The 23,056-nt window shown below is 36.4% G+C and overlaps 1 protein-coding gene across 1 annotated transcript in view; it reads right to left on the reverse strand.

Moving 5' to 3' along the window:
- The window catches only part of TENM3 (teneurin transmembrane protein 3), a 1,300,329-nt gene that overhangs the window by 1,275,060 nt on the left and 2,213 nt on the right, over positions 1 to 23,056 (reverse strand). The window contains exon 2 of the mRNA XM_061372205.1: positions 20,977 to 21,093. The gene's annotated coding sequence lies outside the window, so the exon portion shown is untranslated. The remainder of the gene's footprint in view (positions 1 to 20,976; positions 21,094 to 23,056) is intronic.

Consider the following 23,056-nt stretch of genomic DNA (forward strand, 5'->3'; position numbering starts at 1 on the left):
CTAAAACCAGAAAAGAACTTTCTCAACCAATGCTTCTTCTGTGCTATGCAGCTGCCACAGAGTATTCAGTCTGACAAGAAAGAAAGGCCATATCCAAGTTTTATGTAGTTCATAATGGTAAGGAGATTGAGGAATCTGACAACAGATGAAACACTGACAGAAGGAACGCGCATAAAGCATAAAACCAGGGACATTCAGGATAACAGGAAGTGTGTGACAAACTGAGCTAAGATCAGCTTGGAAAAACTGAATGAAAACAGGTAACTTAGGAGAAGTTACCTGAAACTGAAAGACTATAAAGAAAAACGTTCTCACAAACTCTTTGAGAAAGAGACTGTCTAGAGATGGCTTGCTCTATGGATTCCTGTATTCCAAACATTCACTTGTATTTTAATACGCTGTTCTTTCCTTCAGATTGTGAACAAAACAGAGGTCCTCCCTATCTCCTTGCTACCCTGAGAAGCTGTCAGTTAATACCCATGACTCGTGTAATTTTGGATTTATTTTGAAGGGTTATAACAACATATCAGTTTGTACTTTTTTACATAACTCAAAGTTCATGAGCTCAGGCTACACCCTTCCCTCCTGTTGCTGGTTGCTCTTCCACTCAGTTGTAAATGAAGGATGGTCACCAAGACTGGGTTTATCAAGTACAACTGGTTACTTCATTTTTGTATGGTATTTATTAAGCGTGCAAGCCTGGAATTTTGACCTTGACATACATATGAAAGAACTGCAATAAGGTCAGAATTTAAAGTAGTTTCTGAAGCATCTAAATACTTGAACCACCATGATAAAGATGCAAAGTCTGAATAACAGAAACATAAATAACAGCTGATTCATGGTCAAAACTTAAATGAATGAGAAAATTATGAGAAAATTAAACTGCCCTGATAGCTTAAAAATAAATTTGGAAATGAATTACTAGCCAAACCTCTTTTAAATTCAAGTGCATTTTCTGTATATTTTAGCAAGTATTTAAAACCAAGACAGTCACAGTAAATCTTTCAAGAGTATATGAGTGATTTAGAAGCCCGATGACTAATTATACTTAGAAAATACTTGTCTTTAATTACTTGAGCCTAAACCCCACAGTTTTAATATCATGAGCAAAAACATCTGAAGTGTGTAAAACAAAAGCAAAGAAAGCATTTGTAACTAAATCAAGAACAATTCAGTATCAGACAATTTTTACATGTTCTTTGTGACTAGGAATTTTTTAATGAAATTTGGCACTACATATTCTAGAATGCATAGCATTGCACAATACAAAGAAAAGATCAGAAGACTCAGCACATATAAATGTCTGAAGGGAAGGTACAAAGAGAGCAGAGGTAGGCCCATTTCAGTGGTGCTCAGTACCAGGACAAGAGGCAATGGGCACAAACAGAAACACAGGAGGCTCTCTCTGATCAGGAATCAACAATTCTTCACTCTGAGTGTGATCAAGCACTGGGAAAGGCTGCCCAGAGAGGCTGTGGAATCTCCATCCTTGGAGACACACAAAAGCTACCTGGACACAGCCCTGGGCAACCAGCTCTAGGGGACGCTGCTTGAGCAGCAGGGTTGGACCAGAAGACTTTTAGAGGTTTCTTCCAACCTCAACCATTCTGTGATTCTGTGACTCAGCAAGGAAAGTATTTCTAATTAAGAAAGACAATACTTAAATGTATTGTATAAGTCTATGTTACTAAAGCAAGGATTTGGCTAGAACTTGGTATTTACAAAAAAAAAAAAAAACCACCACAGAATAACCTAAGGAGGTATACTGGTTAATTACTTCACTCAGCCTAACCAACAGTACCCTAGAATATTACCAAAATACTGTGATAGATACCAAACTCCACAAAATTAAGAGCAAATATAAATAACCACCAATATATCACACAGATTTGTTCACATTATTACTTAAATATGATGGATTCATATTTCAAAAGTTTCTGGCAACAGGGTATTATCTGGCTGGTCTTTAAATTACCTTCTCATTATGATTATTATTTGCTGTTTATCCTTGGAGCTAGAGGATTTGTCTATTCTTTAAAATTACTTTTAAATCAGAATGTCATTAATCATCACAAAAGAGTGCACTTCTAGAAAAAAAAAAAGTCAAAAGGAATTTTTGACTGAATTGTAATTACTACAGGCAAAAAGTCTGAACTATTGAGCAAATTTAAGGTTTGCTTTACATGCAAATATTTTTTTTAATTATAATTTGTATTTGTAACAGTACAGGGTTATAAAGCTGTACAGGTACATAACATGTATGCTATAACCTGCTAACTATCTCAGGACCCATCTCCTTTTATATTTTTTTTTGGAGGGGGGGTTCTCCTTGCATTTATGATTCTCTTGGATGTTTCTGGATTACTGTTAAGATATTTGAATGTAATAGAAAATTCTCGGGTTTATGGAACCATTAAATACACAATAATAACAACATTTATACTTTCATATTGACTAGGTAACAACTGGCTTAATATTCTGCAATGTTCATCATGCAGCATTATTATGCTACCAAAGTATGGAAGACAAATATTTAATGTATCCATAATATTTTATACTGCATTTATTAAAATTTTGCATAGTATGATCTCTGAACAACTTTTATGGTATTACAACTAACCCTTCTATTTCATAATTATTTCAGGTAACTAAATAGCATGTGTAAATGTATTCTCTGTATGTAGTATGGAAACATCTCATCTACCTTTAAATTTAAAGTAGCAGTAGAGTTTGTGGCTCAAATAAATAATCATGGTAACTGACTTTCCTGACACTACAACTCATGCCCAACTAAATAAATTCTCTTAAAAGAACATTGCAGTGGTGGATATTTTTTGCTGGCCTCTCTGTATTTCTTGATTTTTATCCAGATATCTTCTGGATATAGCTTACTCGGCTAGTTAAGGGTACATCTGAAACACATTCTCTGACTGCATTCTTTATCTGTGTTTCTGTGACTGAAACAAAGTAGGGATTGAATTGCAGTATGAATCTCAAGAGGGGTGGTGCTGCCTAAACGGTTGAAGAGTAACTACCATATATTGAACAATGAAATACAAAGCACTACCCTGCCTCTAAACATCAGGGGAAGCATACATTCTTCCTGAGAATAAGCAGAAAAGCTCAACAGCTACAGGGTCAGTCAGGGTGGTGACTATTCAGACCTTCTAACTCTTGGTCATACTACAACTAACACTGTGAACTGCTGTGTTTAGAGCTGGCAGCAGGTATATAACCAGAAGCTTAACACTGTCAGCAAGCTCTCTGCCTACAGAAGATGCACTGAAATTTTTATGGCATATGGGCCCAAAAGCATGACTCCGAGTATAGATACTAGAACACGTGAAAGAACCCATTAGCAAAAAGAAGAGCTAAGCATTAACACACAAAACACACTAATTGGGGGGGGTGAGGGGGGGCATTTGTTTGGTTGTGGTTTTGCTTGTTTTAATGTGAAGTGCATCAGTATTATGAAAGAAGTATAAAGGACAGTATTCCCTACAACAGCTGTAAGTCACAGATGTGGGGCTTGTTGGAAAACTTACATAACTGGAAATGCAAACAAAAATAACATATCTAAATGTACTTGAATATATAAATTAATGTACTGATATATTAGTACATAAGGTGTACTATACATGACACTAGGAATAAAACAACTTGCAATTCTTGCCTGCATATAATCAAAGAATTCAAATACTAGACATAGTTCTATCACTCACACCGTAACTGTTCTGTGCAAGTGGGGCACATTAAGCAAAAGCTAATTTTTCAATTACTAAGGAAACTTACTAGGATAAAAGAAATTTTCATAATTATTCTGATATCAGTCTACAATTATATTATTGCATTCATTTGCAAGATGGGCTAGGTAAAACAAAACCAAAACCAACATATTTTAAATGACAGCAAATAGCAAATATTTCATATAAAAATTGTTGAGTCAATCCTGCAACAGAACTGCTGTTTTCTACAGTGATGTATTTTCACTGGTAGCTACAAGTCATGATGAAATATGACAAACCAGAAAAATATAATAAAATAATAAAATTAAATATGACAATATGGTGACGTACACCAAGTACAGATACATTAACTACAGCGCCCAGAACTTTTTGCAGTTTTGAACTTCTATGTCTCTTAGAAGCAGATTCTATTTCTTTAACAGTTAAGCATGTTAGCGGGATTGAAAAGGGGCTTTTTTCAAGCTACCAGCGTAAGTATTACGTTTATATGTGAGGTACTGATGGCTACTGAAAGAAGAAACATTAAATTGATATTTAGCACATTGATGTAAGTGTATGAATGTTGTGTGAGCAGGGTGTAAAAATAACCCCGGAGCACTGAGAAGAACCAGACGTTTTCCCTAATATTGATACTTGTACCTCTCAGGCATGGCTGACGGTTGAGACCAGGAATTTTACTTCTCACTCCTTAAGCCTCCACATTAGAAAAGTTGTTATTCTAATTAGATTCCAACTGGAGTAACATCTGGTTCTATCTCAGCCAGATGTGCTAGTTATTCAATAGCACGATGATGCAGCATTAGGTTACACTAACATATTTAGTTATATTTTATTTCAAATTACAGAATCATAGTGGTGAAAAATATAAAACTGCATTATTCCAGTAAAACACACATGAAAAACTGTATTTACACTACATACATAACTTCTTTAGCGACAACTTAGATGCTTCTGACAAGCAAGAGAGGTAAAGTGAAAATGAATGCAAGCCAGCCAACATATCTGAAAGATCTTTCACCTGCTAGCCTCCTAATTGGTTACATACAGCCAGGTCAACTACAGTTCTGCTTTTTGAGGAGCAGTGCCTAGACTTTAAAACTGTATTTCTAATCTGCCTGTGAAAAACAGGCAGATACACACAACTACACAAATAGCATATGCACATACAAGTCATATGAAATCATACATGCTTTCCATGACTGAAATAGCATACACAAACTAACAAAACCGGTTTTAAGGTGCTGGGATTCTGCTCCTTTGCCTCTCATTTAATTAACCCCAAATAATATAAAGTTATCAACATCTCACATTTTATATCTCTTCTCAGAACTACCAGCCTGTAAATAAGCATAGCCAATGTTTACTTGATATTGGATATGTAATAAGTTCAAAACAATATCTTTTTTCATCTTATAGATCAAAAGAACTATATATTTTGATCTAACAGTATCTAAGACTGCATCATCTCACATAAAAACATCACACAATCTCTTAGAACAGAGGACACTGCAGTACATTTCTTTGATTATTCAAGTATCAAACATGCTTTCTAAGAAACTCAGTCAAAAGCAGACCAAGAATACTGCACCTAAACAGTCACCATTTAATACAAAGTGATGAGGAAGTGGCAGATAATGAAGAACAGCCTGAAGATGAAACAGCTTGTCATTAAAATCGCATTTCCTTGTCAGTGATGCTCTGAGATCACGAGACACAGTTGTGCTGTAAGAGGTTTCGAAAAGAGACCATTTTCTTTTACACGTACAGAGATACATGATGTGTTTCAACTAGAAAATGAAGTCCGAGCAATCCAGCAACAGGTGCTTCCTTTAGAAGAGGGGCAGAGTTTAAAGAGGACAGCTGGATTTCTGAGGGAGGGTAATGTGCTTTCTTTTGTTGCCCCTTATTAGCTGTATTGGGAGCTATGATGGATATGTCTCAGAACTTGACTCATATGTACCATGCCATAGGAAATAAAATAACTGTTGCAGGAAAGTCTATAAACACTACAGTTGTTAACAACTTTTCCTGCAGGTGGTATATAAGGCCAACGTCATCAACATACAGAATCACAGAATCATAGAATAGTTAGGGTTGGAAAGGACTTTAAGATCATCTAGATCCAACCCCCCTGCCATGGACAGGGACACCTCACACTAAACCATGCCACCCATATAGGTCCAAAACAGATTTTGAAATTAGAAAAGTGTGGATTATTTGTAATGAAATGGCAGTAGTTAAGGCTAATTTTAACTTCTATTTTCAGCTACTTTTTCAACCAAACTAACTTGCATCATCACTGCAATGATCGATACCCTGAACAAGTATTTTAATGTTGTTTGCAAAAATATGAAAAATCAAAATTTTCAATATAAGTGCTTGCCAGGGAAGTGCTTGAAAAGAACAAACTTCTATGTCTATACCAAGCATTGTTTTTTACTGACTTACTTCTTAAGACACACATGATTTTGTCCAAAAAAGTATACTCCATGGTTTAATGCTGACAGGTTAGAAAGCACAACATTTTGCAGCCCACTAGGTCATCAAGGTTAATTTAGAGAAGGATAAAGAAAAAAAATATTTTGTGAAGTTGTAAAAACACTACTAATCTGATTCCTTTAGTATCTCTCTCACAATGTATCTGAAATCTTACTTCTAGTACTGAAATAGTTACCTGCAAAATTTAAAGCAAGATGCTTAGATCTTATTTAAAATCCTCTTTCAAAGAAAATTTAACTGTAGGAAGAAAAACAGAAAAGTATTTGAAGAGCTCAAATATTAAAATGAACTTTGAGCTCATGAAAGAATATAAGTGGTTATCTGGTTGACACGATTTGATTTTACTCTTACGATCTGCAAGTAAACAAAAAACTGGAGGCCAACATCTACCATTATCATGCTTCTGTATACAATAGCTTTTGTATACCAAAATAGCATGCCTGGAAATTAATTTTTAAAACCTTGATTCCACACACATTGGAGTATTTTAATGGATCTGAATCCTTAAAATATCATGGGTGTTAATTATGCAATCATCGTATTATATGAACACATCTTGGAACAGAGTTAATTTATAAATGCATCAATAAGGAATCACTGTAAAGAGTAGATAACCACCTTTTCCCAGATATTTTGTAAGACTTACAACCAGAGAGACTGGATTTTAAGATTCATTCCACTAACATTCTTTCAACCCTGTATAGTTCTGAGTGTCAATAAGGTTGTGTTTGACTTATTTTGACAAAGCATGAGGACAAAAAAAGAGTGCAATCTCTTAAGGACATTAAAAGAATAGAAACACATTATGTATAAATTAAAATTATAAACAGTCCTTCCAATGTCCTACTTTCAAAAGCTGCATCCATATGTTACCAAATAATTAATGCTGACAGTAGAATAAATAATAAAAAGTTATTACAAAAATAATTCAATCTCAAAGGGAAATAAATAACTGAAAGTTTCAAACTTTTGGGTAAGTGGTGTTTGAATAGAATTGATAAATCACAAAAATACTTTCTGCTGATACCACCTTACCATCTGCTTACTTCTTGTTAAAATTTGGATGCTATTACCCTTCAGTTTACTGGCATTTCCAAATCACCGATTAGCATAAAAATTCCTAGCCTGTTCCTTAAGAGGTCTAATAGGTCCTGAAATATTTGTTTGATTTAGCTAATACAGTATGTGTAATGATATATATTGTATGAAGTAAATTTCACTACAGCAACATTTATTCCCTAATAAAATGCAAATGCTTGATCCACCTATATTAAATTCAACAATTTTTACAGTCAGAAAGTATCACCTTGCTGCAAAAATCTAACCATAATGGTTATATTCTTGCCTGGAAAGACTGTGAAAATGAACCTTACAAAATAGGTCTGGAAGGAATCCAGAGTCCTTTTTGCTGGAAGGACTACTCGGCAACCCAGCCGCAGTCCAGGAGGTTCCTCCAGTGTATGGATGATAACTTCCTTATGCAAATGGTGGATGAGCCAACCAGGAGAGGTGTGCTGCTGGATCTCATCCTCACTAACAAGGAGGGTCTGGTTGAAGGAGTGAAGGTTGAGGGCTGCCTTGGTTGCAGCGACCACGAGATGGTAGAATTCAGGATCTTGTGTGGTAAGGTCAGTAGAATAGCAAGTAGAATCGCAACCCTGGACTTTAGCAGGGCAAACTTTGGCCTCTTCAAGCGATTGCTAGGGGAAATCCCATGGGCTAGGCTGCTTGAAGGGAAAGGGGCCCAAGATAGTTGGTTGACGTTCAAGGACTGCTTTTTCCGAGCTCAAGATCGGAGCATCCCGACACGTAGGAAGTCAAGGAAGAGGGTCAGGAGACCTGCGTGGCTAAATAGGGAATTGCTCAGTATGCTCAAGTGGAAGAGGAGAGTTTACAGGTCATGGAAGGAAGGGCTGGCCACTTGGGAAGAATATAAGGCTGCTGCTAGAGGATGTAGGAAAGCTGCTAGGATGACTAAGGCCTCCTTGGAATTAAAGCTGGCGAGAGGGGTCAAGGACAGCAGAAAGAGCTTTTTCAAATACATGGCAGGTAAAACTAACACCAGAGGCAATGTAGGCCCGCTGATGAACGGGACGGGTGCCCTGGTGACAGAAGATACAGAGATGGCAGAGTTACTGAATGACTTCTTTGTCTCTGTCTACTCTGCCGGAGGCAGTCCTGAAGAGCCCTGTACCGCTGAGACCTCGGATGAAGATAGGTCAACGGAGCGGTCTGCCTTAGTCGATGAGGAATGGGTTAAAGACCAGTTGAGCAATCTGGATATCCATAAATCCATGGGTCCAGATGGGATGCACCCGCGGGTGCTGAGGGAACTGGCTGAGGTCATTGCTAGACCGCTCTCCATCATCTTTACCAAGTCTTGGGAAACGGGAGAGGTGCCTGAGGACTGGAGGAAAGCAAATGTCACTCCTGTCTTCAAAAAGGGCAAGAAGGAGGACCCGGGTAACTATAGACCGGTTAGCCTCACCTCCATTCCTGGGAAAGTGATGGAACACCTTATCCTTGGTGCCATCTTAAGGCATATCAAGGATAAGAGGGTTATGAGGGGCAGTCATCATGGCTTCACCAAGGGGAAGTCATGCTTGACCAATCTCGTAGCCTTTTATGAGGAAATAACACGGTGGATGGATGATGGTAGAGCAGTGGATGTGGTCTACCTTGACTTCAGCAAAGCGTTTGACACGGTCTCCCACGGCATCCTTGCGGCTAAATTGAGGAAGTGTGGTCTGGATGATCGGGTAGTGAGGTGGACTGTGAACTGGCTGAAGGAGAGAAGCCAGAGAGTTGTAGTCTATGGGGCGGAGTCTAGTTGGAGGCCTGTATCTAGTGGAGTGCCTCAAGGGTCGGTACTGGGACCAGTATTATTTAATATATTCATCAACGATTTAGATGAGGGAATTGAGTGTACTATCAGCAAGTTTGCTGATGACACTAAGCTGGGAGGGGTGGCCGACACGCCAGAAGGCTGTGCTGCCATCCAGAGGGACCTGGACAGGCTGGAGAGCTGGGCGGGGAATAACTTGATGAAATATAACAAGGGAAAGTGTAGAGTCCTGCATCTGGGCAGGAACAACCCCAGGTTCCAGTATAGGCTGGGGAACAACCTGTTAGAGAGCAGTGTAGGGGAGAGGGACCTGGGGGTCCTGGTGGACGACAGGGTGACCATGAGCCGACACTGTGCCCTTGTGGCCAAGAAGGCCAATGGCATCCTGGGGTGTATTAGAAGGGGGGTGGTTAGTAGGTCGAGAGAGGTCCTCCTTCCCCTCTACTCTGCCCTGGTGAGACCTCATCTGGAATATTGTGTCCAGTTCTGGGCCCCTCAGTTTAAAAAGGACAGGGACCTGCTGGAGAGAGTCCAGCGCAGGGCAACTAAGATGATTAAGGGAGTGGAGCATCTCCCTTATGAGGAAAGACTGAGGGAGCTGGGTCTCTATAGTTTGGAGAAGAGGAGATTGAGGGGTATATAAAGGGGGAGTGTCACGAGGATGGAGCCAGGCTCTTCTCAGTGGCAAACAATGAAAGGACAAGGGGTAATGGGTACAAATTGGAGCACAAGAGGTTCCACTTAAACCTGAGAAGAAACTTCTTCTCAGTGAGGGTGACGGAACACTGGAACAGGCTGCCCAGGGAGGTTGTGGAATCTCCTTGTTTGGAGACATTCAAAACCCGCCTGGACACGTTCCTGTGTAACCTTATCTAGGTGTTCCTGCTCCGGCAGGGGGATTGGACTAGATGATCTTTTGAGGTCCCTTCCAATCTCTAACGTACTGTGATACTGTGAATCTTAGTAATTAATTTGGTCTATCATCCTGCCCTGACAATCATGAAGCAGAAAAGAAAGCTATGTACTACATCCTGGTAGGGCAGCACAAGCAGAAAAATTTCGCAGTGCCAAGTGCAGTGACTTTTTTTATATTTAAATAAATTTGATAAGCATTCACAGATTCTGCACTTGTTTTGTCTGTTACAATCTGAAATATGTCGCATTTAGAGGCATTTTAAGATTTTAGTACTTGAAAAATTTAAATTCATCAAAACTACAGAAAATATCACAAGTTCAAAGTGCAGAAGAGAGAGATGAAAAGGAGTAGTTTCAAAGTACTAAGAAACCACTGTCTATAAATAGTTTATTTTGGCAGGGACTTTAGCAAGACCAGCTTTTCAAGTGTAATGATCGAGGAAAAGCAGTAAGAATTACACAGATCTGACTCTTAAAGCACATCATTTTAAATTAACGGAATTTATAAAAACTTTATGGGTGCGCTGAGGCAAGTGTACTGTGAAGTTGTAGCAGTATCTCTTACAATGAGCTGGTATGTGATATATGTTGCATAGCTCTTATTTGATTATTATTCAAGAGAACAGCCCTACTGAATTCTGAGAAACTGGATTACATATATACTATATTATGTAAACAGGTACATATATATCAGTGTGATTTACACTTCCAAGTGATCAGGTCCTAATAAAACCAGCAGTAAATTTTAATTCGATGTGGTAAAAAAAAACCCACAGTAAAATATAAACAAAATGCATACAAGAAAAAAAATCTCATTCCACCAATTATGGCATTACTAGCTGGAGATGCAACATTATTCTGTATTCATGCCCTGTTTATCTTTTAAATGAGAAATACAACTGTAATAGTGTCTATTTGCCTGTGTGTTCATATACATACTGTCATGTCTCAGTGTGTGTATACATATATACATGTACATGTGCTCATCCTTACTGAGATCACCAGAAAGTAATATGAAAATAAGAATTATCCTTCTAGTGAGACATACAGCACTATTCAAAAGGAATACTTCACTTGTTTATTAAATACCTTAGCATTAGCATGACTAAAAAAGTTGCTTGAGAAGACGTATAGTGTCAGAAATATCGAAGCAGTTTATACGAAACAGCTATAATCCAAAAGAAAACCACAAATATTCAGTTTCCATGTTGCTATATGATTGTGGGTCTGAAGCTGTCTTTCATGAAGATGACAGGCAGGGGGGTGGGTGTAAGTAAAGCAAGCAGGTTTTTTCTTTAAGTTTCTGAATAACTAACTTTCTAAATTTTTAATTTCATAATCCAGAAATCAAAACAAATACACAAGCTTGTGAGGTTGAATTATTCCCGGGTTTGTTTGTTGTGTTAGCAGTATTGTAGCTCTCTACCTCAATATTCTCTGGCATGATTGTTATTTCCTACTCACAAAACAAGTCTCAACACAGAGAAGTTAGTTTTAGATCTACATGGACACACATGCATGCATATTTATAGTGTAAAATTCATGTTTATACTAGTGTTTAACCTAGAGAAATGTTAAAAAATACATATTTCTCAACCTTACCATCCACAAAATCCCACTGCCCTAACAGTTTTTTTATGCTTGTTTACTCTGTAAACTTCAAGTTATTTCTTATTATGATGTTGCCTCTTTCACAAAAACTCAACTAAAAAATAAGTTCTCTCTTAAAATCTGTTATGAAAATATTAGTTATATTAACTGCCTTTTCCCTCCTCTCAGAGATTTTTGGTGGTGTAAAGTCCTTACTGGAACCCAGCTGACATAACATTAGGGCTGTCGTACACATTATACTGAAATCTTCATTAGAAGTTTTATAGAACACACTGTCACAGTATCACAGTATGTTAGAGATTGGAAGGGACCTCAAAAGATCATCTAGTCCAATCCCCCTGCTGGAGCAGGAACACCTAGATAAGGTTACACAGGAACGTGTCCAGGCGGGTTTTGAATGTCTCCAAAGAAGGAGATTCCACAACCTCCCTGGGCAGCCTGTTCCAGTGTTCCGTCACCGTCACTGAGAAGAAGTTTCTTCTCAGGTTTAAGTGGAAAAAGTCAATAGTACCACTTTCTGACAGATACCTCCACCAACCATTTAATCCAAGATTTCTTTGGCCAGAAAGCAGAAAACTCTTATTTATACAAGATTCCCTCTTAGGCAAATCTATTTAGAAGGAGAAGAAACTTTAAGAAAGCAAGCTCTACAAAAGAACTCGGGAAGTCAAAAAAGTAATACTGCTTAAACCTGCCTGTAAGGAAACCAGAAAAGAGACAACAGAATCTTCGTCACTGATAGGAATATTTAGCTCTGAGTTTTAACCAACAGATATGAGCCACCTGTTCAAATACTTACAAACCTGCAGATCTGCAATAAAAATATGACACAACAGTGATCTGACAGAGATACAGAATTGCACTGTCAGAAAGAAATTTTATCTAGGATTATTGTCCTCTTTGGAAGGCCATCACCACACTGGTAAGTTATTTTTTAGGAATTTAAAGTAAAATGGTGGATCTCAGGAGGTTAAAAGGAAAATAGATTCTTTCTGCCTGTTTTAGATTTTAGCTACTTATGACACTGGCTGTGTTTCTCACTCTGTTTTGTTTTGCTTTTCACAGCAGAGGGAAATGCATCTGTAAGTTCTTCTGTCTCCAGAAGGACATACTCCAGAAGGAGTCAGACACAAACATTTAAAGCAACAACAGTCCTAGGAAAATTATGTCAGAACTATTTCATTCCCAGGTTTTCCCCCTCTTTGCTTTCAAAAAAGAAGATACTAACAAGATACGCATTACATGGGCACTAATTTATAGTAGTATCAATATTAATTAGTGTTTATACACCATTAAAAAGTTTTATAGATATAGTGGAAAAATAGAGGACTTAGGAAAAATTCAGTTACCCTTTCCTTTCCAGAAAAGAGTGCAACCTCACAGTTCCTCTTCCAGAACATGTAGAATCAAATCCTCTAAGACATAAAGGCTAACTGGAGCCTGTTTTTCTTCAGCTGATTACTACAGAAATAAATCTATTAAAATAAAATCTGTCTATTAGGAAGATCAGGTAAAATACCCACTGCAGAATCTGATGGAACTAAAACTACTTTTCTTAAAAGAATGTGCAAACTCTTTAATGTTGCAAAAAGTAGAAAAAAGCTATTTTTTTCCACTTCAGAAATAAAAAGGTTGTTTTTTTTATTTTTACCACAGCTTTTTTTTTTTTTTTTCATTCTTCTCGTCTACCTGTCAAATTAATTTCAAAACTCTAAAGAACTATGCATTTTTTCAACCTAGGTTTGTCTGGTGCAGTAAGGAAGAGGAAAACTGTGAGGTACTCAGGACTACTACACAAGCAGTTATGCTGCAAGGGGCTATTATCAGGTTTATCACTCAAATATAATGAAAAAAATGCAACTGCGAAGAGAAAGACTTTAATAAAGTTTTGGTGGAAAAAGGTCACCAGAAAATGAATGCAGGCAATGAAACTCAGTTGCTGTATGATGTGTACATACCAATTAATAAAAACCAATACATATACAGATACATACAAAAGGACATAAACCATATACATCTGTATATTTAATTATATATTTAAGACTCTTTTTTTTTAGAAAAAAGTCATATTTATGTTAGTTTTGCTACTATTCCTATCTAATGATAGGCCTCATTTAGATTTACTAGAGTTCAGATACATATACTCAAGGTAGTATTCCTATGCCAGCTTTTTCATTTTCCAATTTCCATCCCTTTCAGGTGAAAGTTGCTTCATCAAAACAGGTAATTGCTTCTGCTCTGCAATGTCAAACAATTCGCGGCAGGTTCTGGCAGTCTTTAAAATTAAGATGGAAAAAAAAAGTTCTCTCTCGTTATGCTTATCCCTTTCAAGCATCCTTTCATCTCATTCCCTTCAATGGCGTCCAAAGTCATATTTCACCATCGTTTATTCTTTTCTACTGTTTTATTGCATTTAGTTACAGTTTTAGTTCTTGTCTTCCCCACAATCCTTCAGCTTTAGTTTTTAATGTCAAAATTTTACAATGGCTACAGAGGAAACCTAGAATATGTTGCAATTCAATTGCTCAGTCCACAACATTTTCAATACCAGTCATAAATCTTTTTGTCTTTGTATTTTCTCATCACAAAAAGACAGTATTGTAAAAATTCTTCTACATCTCAAAATGGAAAAAAGAAAAGGACTGTTTTGGGACTACTAAATATGTACCATGTTTTTAAAATCTCAAAAAGTCTTGAGAAATCACTCATTTCCATATCCACGTTTTACATAGTTTTGCCTTACATTTCATCTCTTCGCAATGACATTCTAAAACTGTGTCCTGATTATTGAAAAGGCAAAGCAAAGACAGACAAATGGGAGAGAATGACAGCTAACACTGGTTCCTGCTGCTGGGCTATCAAATTTTGAGAGCACCAGTGAAGCAACCAATCCTTTTGAGTCTCCCTCATTGTTACCATAAAATTAGGCTTGTGTGTTAGAAGGACTGAAGAACAGTTTTCAGCTTTCTGTTCAAGGAGTCTTCTAGACTGACGTCTAAATTTTAGTCCTCTCTCAGCTGGATAACACTGCATGATTAGGATCTTTTCCTGACTATGTATAATCTTTCTTTCTCCAGTTTGATCTCAAAACCAGATTTTAAAACACACAGAGACTATGTATAAGCAGATCCATACATAGATCTGCATTTGTGGATTGTAGTAATATTTAATTAAAAAAAAAATAAAGTTATCCATACAACTGTTTAATAGGTTGCCTAAATACATGCTTTCTCTTCCCTCATCCTTCTTCCCAGATGAGCACTATTATTATTTTGACACTGCCTGTGATGACTGAGGTTTTGGTTCAGTCATAATGCCCTTCTACAAGCAAAATTCTGAACATTTTCTGAAAGCTGAAGAGAGGCCAAGCCTCCTGGAATGGCCTCATAGGACTTCTTTCATTTTCATGTTTGATAAATCAACAAGCATTTTGTTTGTAGCAGTTAAGCCCAAAATAATAATTTTGGAAAAATTTTGACACTAAAATGAATCACAAGTAACAAGTGCTTTAACTATTTGATTACTTGAAATAGGCATTAATGCAACATTATTATATCATAGTTTTGTATTTAATTTTGTACTCTCCTGTCACATTTAGATAGCAGAACTCAGCTCATACAACTGCCATTCAGTATTATTTAAAGATATTATACAGATCCATAAAAAAATAAATAGCTGAATTAGTTGGATGAGCATCATAATACTTCTTTATTACATTCTGCAAAGGGATTTATTTAAGTAAGAGAAACAACATCCAAGAGATTTCATTTTTTTCCAGTTAATAAAGTCATAAAAACAGATAAATATAACTGACAAAGACTTGAAATTGTAATTCTAACTATTTGTTGATTACCAGTCAGATTTAACTTACATAGAGAGAAATATTGATGGTATCTAATATTAAGCTTAGTTGATAGCTGTTCAAGTAGTCTAGCATAACTGAAAACTAAATTGGTCTTAAAACACAAGGCTAGTACACTAGAACTCTCAATCTATCATATACATGTATTTTCATTTTAATTTTCTTCAGTATGTTTTTTCCTTGGTGATTTGACTTAAGTATTTGAAAAAAAATATCAAAAATGCATCATTCTTCAGCAATTTACACAGATGTTATTGCATTAAATTCATTATTTACACTAAGCAGTAGTAATGAGGCAGTAAAACACTTATATGTCACTATTTTTTCTGATTAGCCAAAAAAGTTTTATGTCTCATTTAAAAGCAATTGTTTTCAAAGTACTGGAAGCAATTACATTACGTTGTAAATTATTAACCTGTAGTTGTTTTCCTAAAAATAAAAATGCATTAAATATTTATTTATATAGTGCATATTTAGCCTATATTTACAGGCATGCATACATTGTGTACACTTAGTGTATATTTAGGCACTATCTAGTCTATACAGTCTATAATTATGTATGTGTGTAAAGCCTTAGAAGTGGCGAATAACTTGTAAGCATTAACTCATCAAATAAATGTAGTCACCACAATCACAAGTAAAAGCCGCATATCTAGAGATCTACACAGCACCATATAGGAATATACAGGAACATACAGGACCCATTTCAGAGGGACAGACAGAACTTAATTTCAGACACAATAATCTGATGTCGGTTACTATGTCTGGAATCATGGAAGTTCTAAGTGGCTGAATGAAAAAGGCTGGTCTGGGTCTTCCATTTAGGGGAATATAAATGTTCAAAACAGACAATGTTAGGTTTCTATAGGACAGAGGTTGCTGTTTTCTTAGGGTTTTTTGGGGGGGGGTTATTGTTTTGGTTTGGGCTTTTTTTTGTTGTGTGTAGGGTTTTGGGTTTTTTTGTTTGTTAGTGGGGTTTTTTTATTACTTTGGGGACATTTCTTTGAAGGTACAGCATGTGGCCCAATCTGTCATGTAAAGAAAAATGTTAGATGTTTTCACTCTCTTCAAAATATTTCAGAGGTCTGCTCAGCCAGATAGGTGAGACAGGTTTTAAAAAAGCTTGTGGCATCTAACGTAAGAGGGATTATAGCACAGGTGAGAACAGAAGAGGAAGCAAAAGAAAGGAAGTGTTAAGTCCAGTACTGACATAGGAAGCTCTTCTACCTAATGTAACTGAATACTTCTTGTTTACAAGCCTATCCTGCTGCAAAGAAAAGGAGATACAATTCAGCAACAGTCTTAAGCCATGTTACCATTTACAGCAGCTAGGTTATTAGGACCAAAATACATTTCCTAGACTTACAACTCCTTACTGCCAAACAGTCTGGCTATGTGAGAAATTCGTTACAGTCCTGGGTTATGGCTTAAATTCTCTCATAAACTGTTCTTATTCTCCTTTCCCCGGTGAGATTACACTCACACTCTCCATTCCTGAACTTCAGCTGTTGTACATGAACACAGATCAGGATCCACGTGGGAAATATTACACAGTTTTCAACTGCAACATCGAAAACTAATAGCAAAAAGTATGTCAGAATGAAGTTTAGCTATTCTTTTAAAAATTCAGGGGACAGAGGGTAAGTATTCCCTAACTCAAGGCAAAGCAATAAAGAAAAGAATTAGCAAGCACAGAAGCTGGGTGAATAACAAATGTGCCCAGTAAGTCAGACACACTGCACTGATAATTTAACATCATGAAAGGGATTACAAATCTGCAGTGGTGCAGTGAAACGCTAAATTCTGCAGAGATTTAGTGCAAGCAACACAAGACAGCTTTAAGGGTTGACAAAAGATAACAAAGAAAAAGCACAAATGATGTCACAGATTTCATAATACTAAAAGACATAAGACCATACAGAATCTAAACTTGAAGACACTGCACCGCTCTTAGCATTGGCTTACAAGCAGCAGTTTGGCTGGCAGAAGTAAAAAAAACCAAAACATTCATTAAGGACAAGCTATCCCAAATGAGGAAAAAGCTCTAAAGTAAGCTCTGACAATTTGAAAAATCAATTCTTGTGCCTAGATTCATACTTTAAAGAAATACAAATCCCTAACTTAATCTGTTACAAAGTAGGACAAGAAATAAATCAAATGGTTTTGACAGTCTCCTGAACTACTTCAATGCTGATCTCTGTTGAAGAGTTGGACTACTACTGAAATGTGAATCTTGCACAGATTAATATTTTATAGTTCTAGGAGAAGCATCTCAGGCTAGGACTAAGACATATGGCCTAGAAATAAAATCAGATCATGTTCTAAAATGTATTAGCTATTGCTAACCTGATTTCACTTACTACATTTCCCCTTTTTCCATTAAAATTATAGATCGGAAAGACCAGAGTTTTCCATTCAATCATGGATGAAAAGAAAAAAATGGAAACAGTAACTAAAGCTGATACAGTAAATGAAACCATGTCAGCAAACACACACTGTAATGACATTTATCAAAGGTAATAATGATTTCATAGATACTTACCAAACGACATATCAAAAAAAGTTTGCTGATAAAAGAGTACTTATCGATATTCTCCAACAAGAGTTCCTATACTGATTGAATTTTAAATGTTTCAAATCATAATTTTCTGAATTCCAGAACATTTTTTTATATCCCTAATCTTTATCAATGAAAACAAACAAGAAAGCCAACCTCCCAGTCTTTAACACATTGGTAATAAAACTTTGTAAGAACGAAGTTATTTAAATGGCATTATCTGCTATTTGTCTTATTCTGTATTGCTGTTTTTTCCCCACTGAGTAATAATAAGTGCTTGCTGCTGAAGAGGTTTACATTTAACATCTGCCACTTGTATCCAGAAGTAGCACCTACAGGGAACTGTCAAATAGATTGTTATTCTCCTCTGTAGCACCAGCAAATCTGTCTCACATCATTTACATACAGATAGTTATAGGCATTCATCATTTCATTATGCTGACTGCCTCACTACTCTAATGTATAATGTCCCTTTAATGAGCCTCAAAAAATACAATATTCTTTGATTTACAACTGCTTAACTGAAAAATACAGGTTGACAAAAACTCACAGTATTTTTGTGTTCTTACTACCTTGCACTTTAAATTTAACAACTATTTGAGTTAAATCTCATGATTTGTTTATTTGACAAAAGAAATTATCAAATTTTAACACACTAGACTTCGCAGTCACTGTTGTTTAAAAAAACACACTTTCACATCAATAAGAAAGCTGTACAGAATTTGACAAATTAAAATCGATCACTTTTTGTCCAAGAAATAAATGTATTGGACAATCTGTTTCAATATTATTATGTGTCGATTACTGTATACTTCCTAACTTATCATGTGGAATACTGCTTTACCAGTCATGCACAAGTGACTCATAAATGGACCAATTTACATGTTCAAGTAAGTTGAACTATGCTTTATTGTATGAATTCCAATTATTTTATACACAAGTGGTTACCACTGAGCTCTAAACTCAGCTCTGCCATTAAAAGCATGCTGAATTATTACAAGCATACCTAACACACCAAACAGCTGAGAACAAAAGGCAAGTAATTCATTCGCTTGGCTGCACTCAAGCATTATACGGAGTTCAGTTCCTCCAGCTACATCTGTGTGTGTTTATAAATGATACCAGCATTCTGCTGGGGGCACTGGGTTTTGACTATCCAAGTTGAAAAGGTTTGTAAACAGTGCTCATCTTAGCCATTTGAAGCAAGAATTTTCACTAGTGTGAGAAAACTTATGATACTTTGTTTCTGACAAATTTACAACACCTACTTGAATGTTTTCAGTGTTTTCAGAAAGTGTTAAGCTCTGTCTGAAGTTTCTCCCATAACAGGTAACTTTCTACTGCCCTGACCAGTAATTTGAACTTACATACAGACAGTCGGAACACAACTCTCGTCCACTCCTTCATTTCCATACAAGCTTTAGAAACACAGTATTGAACCCTTTCACTCTTTCAAGATGCCACCCCTTCCATCAGGCTCAAGTATACGTGCAGATACAAACAAATGAGAACTAATATAACCCTACACTGATTAATCGCATAAGCATCATTTCCTATTGCCAAATCATGAAGCCAGGCTAAAAAGACTATCCATTCAATGCAGTAGAAACAGAGAGACATTTAAGCAACAGATGGCAAAGCCACAATCCCTTAGATCCCTACAAAAAGCCAATTTCAAGCAAAAAATCATACAACACAATTTACAATATTTACTACCGCATATTCAAGAGCCTCTTCAGTAGATGCAGATATATTAGGATATGACAAGAAATAAATTACAGAAGTTACAGTTATATGTTTGGCTCTGAGAGTGTTAAATGCTCAATACAAGAAAAAAAATCTTATTTCATAATTTTGAACCCATATTTTAGTTCCCTTGAATTATTACAGTTAAAATTGATGTCTGAATTTCAATGATTTCAAGGAGTCTAACTATACATGTGTTACCCCTAATCAACACTGTGTTTTTAGTTAGGAGTATTTGCTTGTATATGTATTTTAACCATATAAAATACAACCTATCTAGTAAGTCAGTATAGCATTCTCTTTCTTCCCCCCCCTCCCCTCTGCCTTAGTTAATAAATTACAAAACTTCCATGGTGTTATTTCATATGTGAAATTTTTAACTCTGAATCCCGAGAACTATTACAGTAACCCAGATACCTGTTACAAATAACTGGAGACCCAAATTTATACACCTGGATACATTTATACATACTGGATCTCAAAACATCCATTCACTCCCATAACAATAAGGAAGTTTATATCTTAACTTGTAGTACTACAATAAATCCAATTAAAATAAAAAAAAACACAAAAAAACCAACAAAACAAAACCAAAATCAGTATTTACTCTTCACAGCAGATACTTAGACTGTCATTCTGACCATCTCAGAGTTATCTTTCTGTGTCCCTTGACAGTAATTGTGAGGCACATAACCAGCAATAACCATGGACAAGTGTATGCTATGTGGGAGTTGATGTGATAATGCTGTACTAATAATGCTAATTTAAAAGTGAGAAGAGATGACCTGTTGCTAGTCTTAGTAACACAAACAGAAGGTGATAAAAACAAAGTAAATACAGCTACTCCTACATCCCCTTCATGTTGCAACCCTATTTCTTGCTTTTCTTGCCTTGCAACTTCACTGCTACACATCTTGGTATACACAGTTACCACTTTTGGAAACTGGCTAATAGCGTCTGTGACTCTTAATTTTTCTTCCTCAATCTGAATTTTAGAAAAGACAGTGGAGGAATATCTGTCAGAAGATGATTTAAGCCTTCACATAGCTCATTCTTATGACTGCACGTAAATACATGGTAGTGTTTCTCTGGCAGAATGCTAAATTAGCAATTTTCCTTGTAGAGAACTGAACTACCGAGGAACTCAACAAAATTTTATACAATGTGTTTCACACTGATCGAGACTACTTACAGGAAGACAGTGTTGTAAAGGGATTCAATACTTCAATCAGTGTAGTCTGAACATCGGAAGAAAATCCAGAGTGTGTTCTGTTCCTGTGATTAATTTTCTGTCTTTCTGTAGATACACCTGGGAAATAACAGTGTGGAGCAAGTACAAATATAGAAAATAACATAAACCAAATTATTAGAAATAAAAAAATATGTTGACCAGTAATTTACTGCAAAGTCAGTTCCTTTATTCATCAATATGAAATTACTACATTATAGAAGACAAAAGTTTAAATTTTGTCTTTGTTTAATCCTGTAGTACCCAAGTGATTCCAGAGTTCTTGAATCTCAAGGCTGGCAAGTAGACTCAAACAGATGTTGTCATTACACCTAAACCAGCCATCTGGTGGCATGAGAGGAGAAATATAATGACTCCAGAGGGAACTGGTTCAGCCCTCCACAACAGCACAAGGTTTCCATTCAGCATGTAGAACAACTGTAGAATAGGATACCTTAAATAACCAGTCATATTTATTTTGACAATAAAGTTAATTCATAATTTTTATTTCATCTTTCAGTAGAAACAGAAGTGCAGCTTGTATTCCTTCTCCTCATTTCTATTTACAAACTTGGCAAAATTCTACAGAAAGTGACTTAAGAAGTGATAGGACAAAGGCATAAAGAGGACCTGTTTATGTGCCTTGGTATTTCTTACACGACGCAGGGTTCAGCTGTATCCTGCTTCAAATCCAAACCAGTACTGACAACTGCCAATTCAGTCTCCCTTTAAAAAGCTTAAGTCAAAGTTGGACTAATCTCCAGATTAAAAAAAAAATAAAAAAAATAAAAAAATCTACCCCAGGAATTAACCATTCTTACTTTCAAAGACTTTTTTCTTACCCCTTGCATCTAGGCTTTGCTACTTCTTGTCACAGCTAAACTAGAGATAGCAAAGTTGTGGTGATCTCTTCTTGCAACAAATTCATGTATACTTATCATCATTTTTATCACTTCCTAAATCCAATTCTAATGCTTCTTTTGATGCCTTTAATAACTTTGTGAACTATCAGTACCAAGGTACATTGTATTGTTTGTCCTTTTTGAAAACTGAAGACAACTTGAGACTACAAGGTGTTTCTCTGGATGCTTACACATTACACTGATAAAGTTCTGTGGAGAAAGAGCTCTAGTGGATCTTGTTCTACCAGTTTCAGATACAGTATCCCTTGTGCCTTTGCCACAGACTATCGACTCAGTAAACAGGTAGGCAGAAATAAATATGCTATGCCTCAAATCCCTAAAGGGTGATAGAAGCAGTAAATGCTTTCAGATTTACCAAAGGATGTCTGCCAGTCATTTTAACACTTCTTGAGCTCTGCTACCACTGCTATGAAGGGAGAGCAAACACTTTTGTAAGGACGCAAAAATTCTGGAACCAGCTATACATGAAACAGTATGGCATGGGGAATACAGTGTCCCAATATTCTTTCCTGAAGCATTAGAGCCCCATCTTGTACTTGCACAGTTATTTATTACTACTTAGTACTTGTGCTTGTTCTTGCCGAACTGTATGGCTATTATTTTCTATTGTTGCTGGAATTGTGATTGGTTTGTACTTGAATCCTGTCTTTAATATGACTGCAGCAAAAGTAGCATCTACTCAGTTACTGGAACTACCAACAAAGTTACAGAATAATCTTAGACTCAGTAAAAATTCTTAAGGAACAACACTCTTCCCCCAGCACCACCTCCAGTTAGTGAGGAAAAGCGTGACTATGAATGAATAAAAAACTTCCCCCCCCACCCCCAAAAAACCCTTATATACTAACTTTAAACCAGTCTTATTTAGACCACAATTCCCTAGCTCACTGAAGAGAATGCAATGTGACATATCAAAACTGCGGTTTACTTAATCCAACTTACATAGTACCTCTTCTACCCCTTAAGGTGTGCTGTGATATTTTTTAAAGAGATAGGGTAGGTCTGACTTGTTGTCTATAAATCTATACTAGCTGCTCATTCTCACCATCTCCTATAGATGCTTAGGAAGATTAGATTGATAAGATCCCTCATGGAAATTCAGCTCAGAACTACCTACAATT

The sequence above is a fragment of the Neopsephotus bourkii genome, unplaced genomic scaffold (assembly GCF_033783945.1).
Source record: "Neopsephotus bourkii isolate Nb327-2 ecotype Australia unplaced genomic scaffold, CSIRO-AGI_Nbou_v1 NB_168, whole genome shotgun sequence".
In the NCBI taxonomy this organism is placed as follows: domain Eukaryota; kingdom Metazoa; phylum Chordata; class Aves; order Psittaciformes; family Psittacidae; genus Neopsephotus; species Neopsephotus bourkii.